This window comes from Sapajus apella, unplaced genomic scaffold, assembly GCF_009761245.1.
Source record: "Sapajus apella isolate SASKATOON/1434 unplaced genomic scaffold, GSC_monkey_1.0 scaffold37, whole genome shotgun sequence".
Lineage (NCBI taxonomy): Eukaryota > Metazoa > Chordata > Mammalia > Primates > Cebidae > Sapajus > Sapajus apella.
Window position 1 is genome coordinate 16,940,954 of NW_022436977.1, and position 9,382 is coordinate 16,950,335.

The window sequence follows — 9,382 nt, forward strand, 5'->3', positions numbered from 1 at the left end:
TAGTATCATAGCACAGATTTGGGATAACCCAACGGAAACGCCACGGGAACCCGGTGGCTAGGAGTAGAACTAGGATCCCAGGCTGCGATGGTAGAGTTTACAGTGGGACATAAAGCAATAGCTTTCTAGATAGTTGTTAATAATGCAAGTATCGGGGCCCGGCGCGGTGGCTCACGCCTGTAATCCCAGCACTTTGGGAGGCCGAGGCGGGTGGATCCCAAGGTCAAGAGATCGAGACCATCCTGGTCAACATGGTGAAACCCCGTCTCTACTAAAAATACAAAAAATTAGCTGGGCATGGTGGCGCGTGCCTGTAATCCCAGCTACTCAGGAGGCTGAGGCAGGAGAATTGCCTGAACCCAGGAGGCGGAGGTTGCGGTGAGCCGAGATCGCGCCATTGCACTCCAGCCTGGGTAACAAGAGCGAAACTCCCTCTCAAAAAATAATAATAATAATAATAATGCAAGTATCTTGATATTTCTCAAAAAAATCTGAGAATTGAATGCGTTTGAATTTTCAACATCAAAAAAGCTGTGGGGACAGTTTTAGATAAATTAAAAGTAGAAGTGTTATTAAAGAATTATTGGGGAAGTTTTACATTTGTTGCTGTGCCTTTCCTTACAGGCCCCGCCTTTTCAGTCTCCTTAACTGGTTCCTCTTCCGTTGTTGGGATTCCTTTGAATGAGGCTATGGAGTATACACTGCCTTCTCTGGACCAGTCTTGCAACTTTTCGACCTGGATTTGAGCCAACGTTATTTTGCTTCCTTAAATAACTACTTTCTCCAGTTATTTACTGAAAATGTTCACATGAGAGATACGTTGAGTCCTTGCTTTTACTAAAATGTAGTGATTGTAATGACTTTATTTTCCTAGACTCAGATAAAAGTCTCACTTCATTCATGAAACTTCCTTACAATCAGCAGTGACCTCTGCCCCATCTTACGTTTTAACACTTACTATATCATTCAGTAGTCATTAGCCATATACTCTAATTGTGTAATCTAATGTTGCATATGCATTTTATCTTTCAAACGAATTAGTCATAAACTTTTATGAATTCTTCAAAGTGCCTGCTTCAGTGTATGACACAAAAATTATCTGTCTCGTTACAATATCTAACACCAAGCAGATTACCTGCTATTTTTTGTTGTTAATCTGTATACAGAAAGTGTTTATTATTGTTACTTTTCAGCTGCAGTTATTTTAGACTAAAAGAAAAAAGGCCACACTCTGTCAAAAAGTAATAGGATTCTGTGCCAGTAAGCACTTAATAGAAGATTCTTTATGACAATAAAAATATAACTTGTTATAAACATACATGAACATACACCTTAAATGCAAAATACTTCAGTTAAGAGGAACTAAACACGTTTCAACCATGGCTTACTTCATGGTGTTGTCTTTATGAGAATATAGTTAGTCCAATCAGACATGCTGATTGATTCAATTACCTAAGTCTAGTGCCAATTTGAACCTTCTGACAATGCAAGTCAGTACTTGAAAAGCAAAGTTGTTTTTCCCATCTTCGCCATTGTAGGGATTTCCCTCTCCTTTTATACGTAGTTACTACTTTATGTCGGGTGTATTCTAAGTGCTTTAAAAATATTAACTGGAGGCCAGTCACGGTGGCTCACACCTGTAATCCCAGCATTTTGAGAGGTTGAGGTGGGCGGACCACCTGAGGTCGGGAGTTCAAGATCAGCCTGACCAACATGGAGAAACCCCATCTCTTCTAAAAATACAAAATTATCCGGATGTGGTGGGGCACGCCTGTAATCCTAGCTACTAAGGAGGCTGAGGCAGGAGAATCGCTTGAACCTGGGAGGGGGAGGTTGTTGTCAGCTGAGATCATGCCATTGCACTCCAGCCTGGGAACAAGAGCAAAACTCTCCCAGCACTTTGGGAGGTCAAGGTGAGAGGATTGCTTCAGCTCAGGAGTCCGAGACCAGCCTGGGCAATGTAGGCAGACCCCATCTCTACAAAATGTATATAAAATCAGCAACGTGTGGCGGCAGGCACATGTAGCCCTAGCTACTGAGGAGGCAGAGGTGGATCACTTGAGCACAGGACTTCAGAGGCTGAAGTCAGTTATGATCATGCCACTGCACTCCAGTCAGCAACGGAGTGAGACCCTGTCTCAAACCACCCCCCCAAAAAACTCGATTAGTCATGACTACTAGAGGAAACAAATTCTATTATCCCCATTTTACAGATAAGGATAACAAAGCACAGAGTGGTTAAATAACTTGCCCAAGATCACTCAGATCACAACTAGGAAGAGGTTAAGCCACAATTCAGATAGTCTGGCTTCTGGACCCTTGGATTTAGTCACTGTGCTCTGTATATGTGCCCTGCTGAGTCTATGGTAACTCTTGTTGTTGATATTGAGACAAGGTCTTACTCTGTTACCCAGGCTGAAGTACGGTTGATCCAGCCTTCCAGATAGCTGGGACTACAGGCAGGTGCAACCACACCTGGCTAATTTTTTGTATGTTTTATAGAGATGCATTTCACCATGTTGCCCATGGCTGGGCTCTTGAACTCCTGGGCTCATGCAATCTGCCTGCCTTGGCCTCTCCAAGTGCTAGGATTATAGGCAGCAGCCACTGTGCCTGGCCCTATGGTAACTTAACAATGACTCTGCTACTGGCTGTGTTTCCAGGTCTGGGAGAGATGTTTGTAGTAAATAAGCCAGACATTCTTAATTGCACAGTTGATAATACCAACCTTCTTGAAACACTTCCTCCCATTTCACTGGCTGTCTCTTCTCCTCAGTCTCCTTCTTGGCCCCTCTTCCCTTCTCAGCCTGTTATTGCTCAAGATAAAAACCTTTGGTGTAGCTGGGCATGGTGGCTCACGCCTGTAATCCCAGCACTTTGGGAGGCTGAGGTGGCTGGATCAACTGAGGTCAGGAGTTTGAGACTAGCCTGACCAACATGGTGAAACTGTCTCTACTAAAAAACAAACAAAAAACCCTTGGAGTCTTATTTACCTCCTCTTCGTATCTTATGTATTCCCTTACCTAAAAATAGTCTCTTCCTAGGCACCAGCTAATGCTTTATCCCGTTTGGTTTTTCTGCATAGTATATATTGCTATATAAAATTACATGTATTCATTTGACTTGTTAACTCTCCACTATCATGTAAACTTCATGATGGATTTAAATCTATCTTAATTTTGGTTTCAGATGTTCCTTTTTAAAACCTTTTCCTGCTTTCTGTGAAACTTACTAAATACTTTTTATTTCACTTTTCCCCTCTAATTTAAATGTTTTACTCTTTAGTTTTATTATTTTAAATAAATTAAAACATGCATGCTTATCAGTGTCAAAAATATAAAATTAATCATAATGATTGTCTTTCTTCTGGATCATGCGAGGACCTTAGAATGCTTTAACAACATTAACCCTTCTTTGGACAAATATGCTATTACTGTCTAGCATATTAAATGCATGTTTTAATCTCAATAAGCATCATTATTTTACTGCTTTTCATAATTATCCTATGATATGAAATTATCATAGGATAATTATATGATAATTATTCCAGGATATGAAATATCCTATGATAATTCATAATTATCCCATAATATGAAAATTTCATAACATTTTCATATTATGAAAATGTTTACCCACATTTTTATTATTTTCTCCTCTTTCTCATCTCAGACTTCCATCTGGATCACTGTCCTTCTACTTAAACCTCCCATGGAGAGGCTCTCCAGTAGACAGATGAACTGTCTTAGTTTTTTGTGAGTTTGAACAAAACTCTCAAAATCTTCCTCGGGGGAATATGTTCTTTGACAATCATTCATGAATGGAAGAATTGAAAAAATTAATGGAAAATTATCCCCTAAAACTGCAGGATTCTATATTTCAATTTAGAACATTCCATCATGGGCCAAAATATTCATTTATCATGCCACAGTTCACCCTTAATAGAAATATATATAAGCCAAAAAAGATAGAAGCCATACTTTGGGTTCTGGCACCAAAATTTAGAAGTGCTCCTTTATTTCAAGCCCAGAGGTTTTTATACCATAGGACAGACTGCCAGTCAGGTTTTGGATAGTTAAGTATGCCTATTTTTGTAAAAGGGCAATAGCAATAGGGGAGGTAGGAAGAAGGGCCGGAATATAGGCAGATCAGTTTCAGTAAAAAGTACATTTGTATGTTGACTAGCTGACAGTTCATTCTTTTAAAACCGTTTTGTCCAGAATACCATCAGAAACTTCTTGGAATGTCTTATGCTCCCCCAAGAGTATATATGGCTGAATCTGAAAACACTGAACTAGCTTATAATTTGAAACCCACAAAAATGTTCCTGCCACGTTCTTGGGAAGAACACAAAGACCAGATAAATACATGTAGACTTTTGATTTCATAATAGCAGGATAGAAATCTTAAGCATATGAGTAGCTCTGTAGATTGACATGGAGTGGCAGTTAAATAAACAGGTAAGGAGCTAGCAGATAATCAACAAAACAAGCATTTATTTCTACAAAATTGGATGAGCTCAAAAATGACTGCCTTGTTGGACTAAAGGCTCAAAGGGATCGGAATACTTATGCCACAAACTCAGAACTATAGCTCTCCCTAATACACTGAATACCCAATCTCTCTTAACAAACATAATCACCATGAAAAGCAGACTGAATTATGGCCATGTGTCTAGAAGCACCAGGAGACAAAATTTCTGTAATTACAGTCCAGAGAAAGACTATTGTTATTTCATTTTAAGCATTGTTGAGTTTTAGCAAGTGAAGAAATAAAAACAGTCCAGGCGTGGTGGCTCATGCCTGTAATCCCAGCATTCTGGGAGGCTGACATGGGCAGCTCACTTGAGGTCAGGAGTTTGAGACCAGCTGGGCCAGCATGGTGAAACCCCATCTCTACTAAAAATACAAAAATTAGCAGGCATGGTGGTGCATGCCTCTAATCCCAGCTGCTTGGGAGGCTGAGGCAGGAGAATCACTTGAATCAATGAGGCGGAGGTTGCAATGAGTTGGGATCACCTCATTGCCCTCCAGCCTGGGCAGCAGAACAAAATTTCACCTTATAAAAAAAAAAAGAGAAAAGAAAAGAAATAAAAAGAAATAAAAGCAGATGGCTTAAGAGCCAGGGTACACGGGAGAATCACCAAGACAGTTAGGGGTAAATGCACATGTCCATCACCAACTGACTACGCAAAATCTCCAGAGTGATTTTGTTGCCCACCCCTAGTTAAAGGCCGCTGCTTTAGGGGATTTATTTCTAGAGAATCTGCAGGGATCAAGACATCCTGGAAAGAGTTACATCACATTTAACCAATATTACCAGCTTTACCAAGTATGCTATACTGGGGACCATTTTAATAGAGGCTCCCTTACCTTAAATATAGGAGCAGAGCCAGGGTCTTTGTTCTTAGCAATACATCTGTGGCACGATTGTATTAAGAATAATTGCATAGCTGGCCTGAAGGTAGTGACTTATCTCAACTGATTGTTCACAGTCAGAAGTTTGATCTGAAACTTTTTGTTCTACTCTTTCTCCCCTTCTCACTACAATGCGTGGCTAGTAGAAAAATAATTTTAAAAAGAGTAACTGCAGACCAGACAGCATTCAGAATATCTGCTTATTTCTTAATTATGCTGAGAGTATTAAAACAAGTCCTCACAGATGCCCCAACAGTTAAACAGGACTGCAAAGCTGAAACTGTAGAATGTAAAGTGAAATTTTAAGATAAGAAATATATTTGACAGTTTTAATTGTGCAAGATTAGATAAGGGGAAAAGAATTGGGGGAGGGGAATCATATGGACTAAACTGGAAAGCTCTTTAAGAACAAAGTCAGCTCTAAGCTCCCACTGTCTCTTCTGGCTTATATGATCTCCTTCATATCGTGTCTCCATCTCTGATCTTTGGAGAGCATTCATTTGGGCTGAAAAATTAATCATATAATGCAGACCATCTTTATCCCTGTTTCAGACATTAATTGTACGGTCTACCTGGCTAGAGTAGTAGAGCTAGTTTCCCTGCAGCACACAGACTATTTTCATAGTAGTGCTAAGGCAGTGTAACACGCAAACATTGAGATTTTGTACACTGCCCAGTGTATTTCGATTGTTAAATATGTTTGGTGATGAAAACCCCAGAAACTTCGATTGACGAATCAATCTGCCCAAGGAATCTTTTCAGTTCAGCTTCAGTAATATTCATTAGTCTTTCAAGTCTGATCTTTGGCATATAAATTTCAAGGAATGATGATGGAAGCTCAAGCAATGTTCCTTTCTATAATTATATTAAACCAAACAAAGGTAAATATGGACTCAATGTCAGAAACAAGTAATGTCTGGAAGTCTATATTATAACTAAGGGGCACTAAGTTGCAATTATTGCAGCGGAGATTTGGGAACTAGGAACATTTTAACCCATTTTGTGTGAAAGCTCAGGAATCAAGATATTCTTTCTTCGAAATACTTCGACATGTCTTAGTTATGTCTCAGTCAGCTTGGGCTGCCATAACTAAATACCATAGACTGAGTTAAACAACAGAAATTAACTTTCACACAGTTCTGGAGGCTCCAAGGTCAGGGTGCCATCATCATGGTGTTCTGCCAAGTGTTCTCTTGTGGCTTGCAGAGGGCCATCTTCTCTCTGTGTCCTCATATGGTCTTTCCTAGTCGTAAGGTGAGGATTAAGACCTCACCCTTATGACTTAATTTAAACTTGATTACCTCCCCAAGGCCCCATCTCAAATACCATCACACTAGGGGTCAGGTCTCTAATATTAAATTTAGAAGGGTGGGGCACATTCAGTCCATAACAGGAATCAACATATTTTTCCTGTAAAATGCTCTCATAAAATTATTATGTATCCTTGATCACATGCCTTAATTATTTCTCAATGTAACACACATTTCTTTGCAACATTTTCATTTGTGAATACATTTCAGATCACCAAACATATTTCTATGTTATAGGGCTTCTTTAAAGGGCTTGAAAACTTTTCAGGAAAGCAACAAATACCCTTCTCCCCCACGTTTTTGACTCAGGAGACGTGAAGATGGTAGCAGGGGAAAGCTAGGATCCTTAGTCAGATTTCTCTGCCATATTCTTTCTTTCTGCTGTTTATTGTCTTTTCTTGTTGGTTAAGACCTTCTCTTTATAAACTTGTTCGATCTCACCATCCCATATTCTGAGCAATAAAGGGTAAGTGAAGAAAAAACCCTGGATTACCAAGAAGGGCATTTCAAAAGTATCATCCTGACTGGGTGTGGTGGCTCATGCCTGTAATTCTAACATTTTGGGAGGCCAAGGTGAGAGAATTGCTTGAGCTTGGGAGTTCAAGACCAGCCTGGGCAACACAGTGAGAACTTGTCTCAAAAAAAAAAAAAAAAAACAACTAAACTAAAAAATTAGCTGGACATGGTGGCATGTGCCTATGGTCTCAGCTCTTTGGGAGGTTGAAGTGGACAGATTGCTTGAGCCTGGCAAGTTGAGACTGCAGTGAGCAGTGATCGCACCACCTGCACTCCAGCCTGGGCCACAGAGTGAGACTTAGCCTCTAAAACAGATGTATTATCCCTTTTACTTTTAATCAATATGTTAATGCAAATAATTCAGAAAATGCTACATGAAATGTAGCCAAGACAATCTGATATCTGGAATCAATGACTGGAATTGATAAGAGGAGATCCTGGTGTCCGCTGGGTAGGTGATTTGGGTACTGGTGAAGGTTGTGGCAGTCATTCTGAGCAGAATGTGCATGTGAGAGCCTTTCTCTACTACTGGGGGTACTCCAGGAGAAAGGATGGCCACTTAAGACACTATCTTACCTGGTTTTTATCTCTTTATTTCTCAGTCTCATTGGTTGCACCTGATTTCCTCCATGACATTAAACAACTGTTGTACAATTTTTTTCTGCTGGTAGCACATGATTTTTCCAAATTTTAAAAAAAAGGTTATCTTTTCATCTATGTGTAAACAAACCCAGTAATTACTATAACTCAAATTGCTGCTGAAACTCCCCATATTTTAATGTGCACACTGTGGCACTTGCTACTAAACGTCTGCGTATATCCTGGGAAGCTAATCCTGAATTAGGAAACTGAAAAACTGATTAAAATAAAATTGGGCCAAGTCCATGATTTTTATATTCATAAGATTCAAATTTTCTGGGAGGAAATGTGCAATACGAATTGAATTATCTTCGGGAGTAATAACAACAACAACAAAAAGGAAATTTAAGCAATGGCAAAATATGGGTATCCGTGCAGGGAGATGTATGAATTAGGCTTGTGGTTTGGGATGATTGCGATTCAGTATTCTGCGCCGGTGAAACAACCTTTACTTACTAGACTGCACAAACTCAATTCTCTTTAGGCTAAAGTGGGTATTATCCAGTTCTCCCATAGCAATGTTTTCTCAAATTTTTTTGAGTTTCACCAAAATAATTTTTCCATGGAGCTTTGAAGATAGCATTACTAATCTTCATAAGTGTTCTAATCACTTTCCTTCCTGATTGCCTTTAGGACAAAAGAGCAGTTGAAAATGTTAAAAACAAAAATGTCAGGAAGGCAAGAGTTGATTGTTTTTCTGCCTTTAGGCATAGGCTATGTGAAACTGAGTATTAAGGAAATCCTGTAGAAAATTCAAGTCTCCGCATTTTCTTGTAGTAAATTGTAATAATTAGACTGTCCCTAACACACCTTTCTTTGTTCCCTGGAGGACCACTCTCTGCTCCTTTACACCTTGTTCTCTGTCTAGGCGGCTGACCTGTATGGGCATCACCAATGAGCTCCTTTGTCTTCTGGCTCCATTTTGGTTAGGTCAGTGGAGGGCCCCAACAGGAGATCAGAGGGAGAAGGGTGGGTAAGGTCAGGTGGGCATTATACCTCTATTGAGCACCACTGCTCTTGTCAAAATTGCCCTGTCTTCCAAGCTCTAGAAATGACATTCTGCCCTTTTCGCTTCAGAACTGGTGAAGGGAAGAACATTGCATTGTTCCCAGCTGGTAGGTACTGCACTCTCCCTTGTGGTTTGGGTTTCCATCTCTTGCCCACACCTTTATAAATAGTCCCTTTTGTAAACCCTCCTCAAGTTATCCTAATTTGTGTTCTCTGTTTCCTACTGTGACCCACACAAAGGCAAATCCGGTTCATCCATTCTGTGTCTAAACATGTAAATTCTCGCGGTATTCTGAGGCCACCATCATCTCTTACCAGGACTGTTTTTTTGTTGTTGTTGTTATTCTTTTTTTTTTTTTTGAGACAGAGTCTTGCTCTGTCACCCAGGCTGGAATGCAGCGGCGTGATCTCGGCTCACTGCAACCTCCAGCTCCTGGGTTCAAGCGATTCTTCTGCCTCAGCCTCCCGGGTAGCGGGGACTACAGGCGCACACTA

The 9,382-nt window shown here is 40.1% G+C and overlaps 1 long non-coding RNA gene across 1 annotated transcript; it reads left to right on the top strand.

The window, feature by feature from the left end:
- The first annotated feature begins 1 nt into the window (after position 1).
- On the top strand, positions 2 to 1,131 carry LOC116564420. The gene is made up of 2 exons (XR_004274884.1): positions 2 to 90; positions 625 to 1,131. It is a non-coding gene; the product is annotated as an uncharacterized LOC116564420 (long non-coding RNA).
- The last annotated feature ends 8,251 nt before the right edge of the window (positions 1,132 to 9,382 follow it).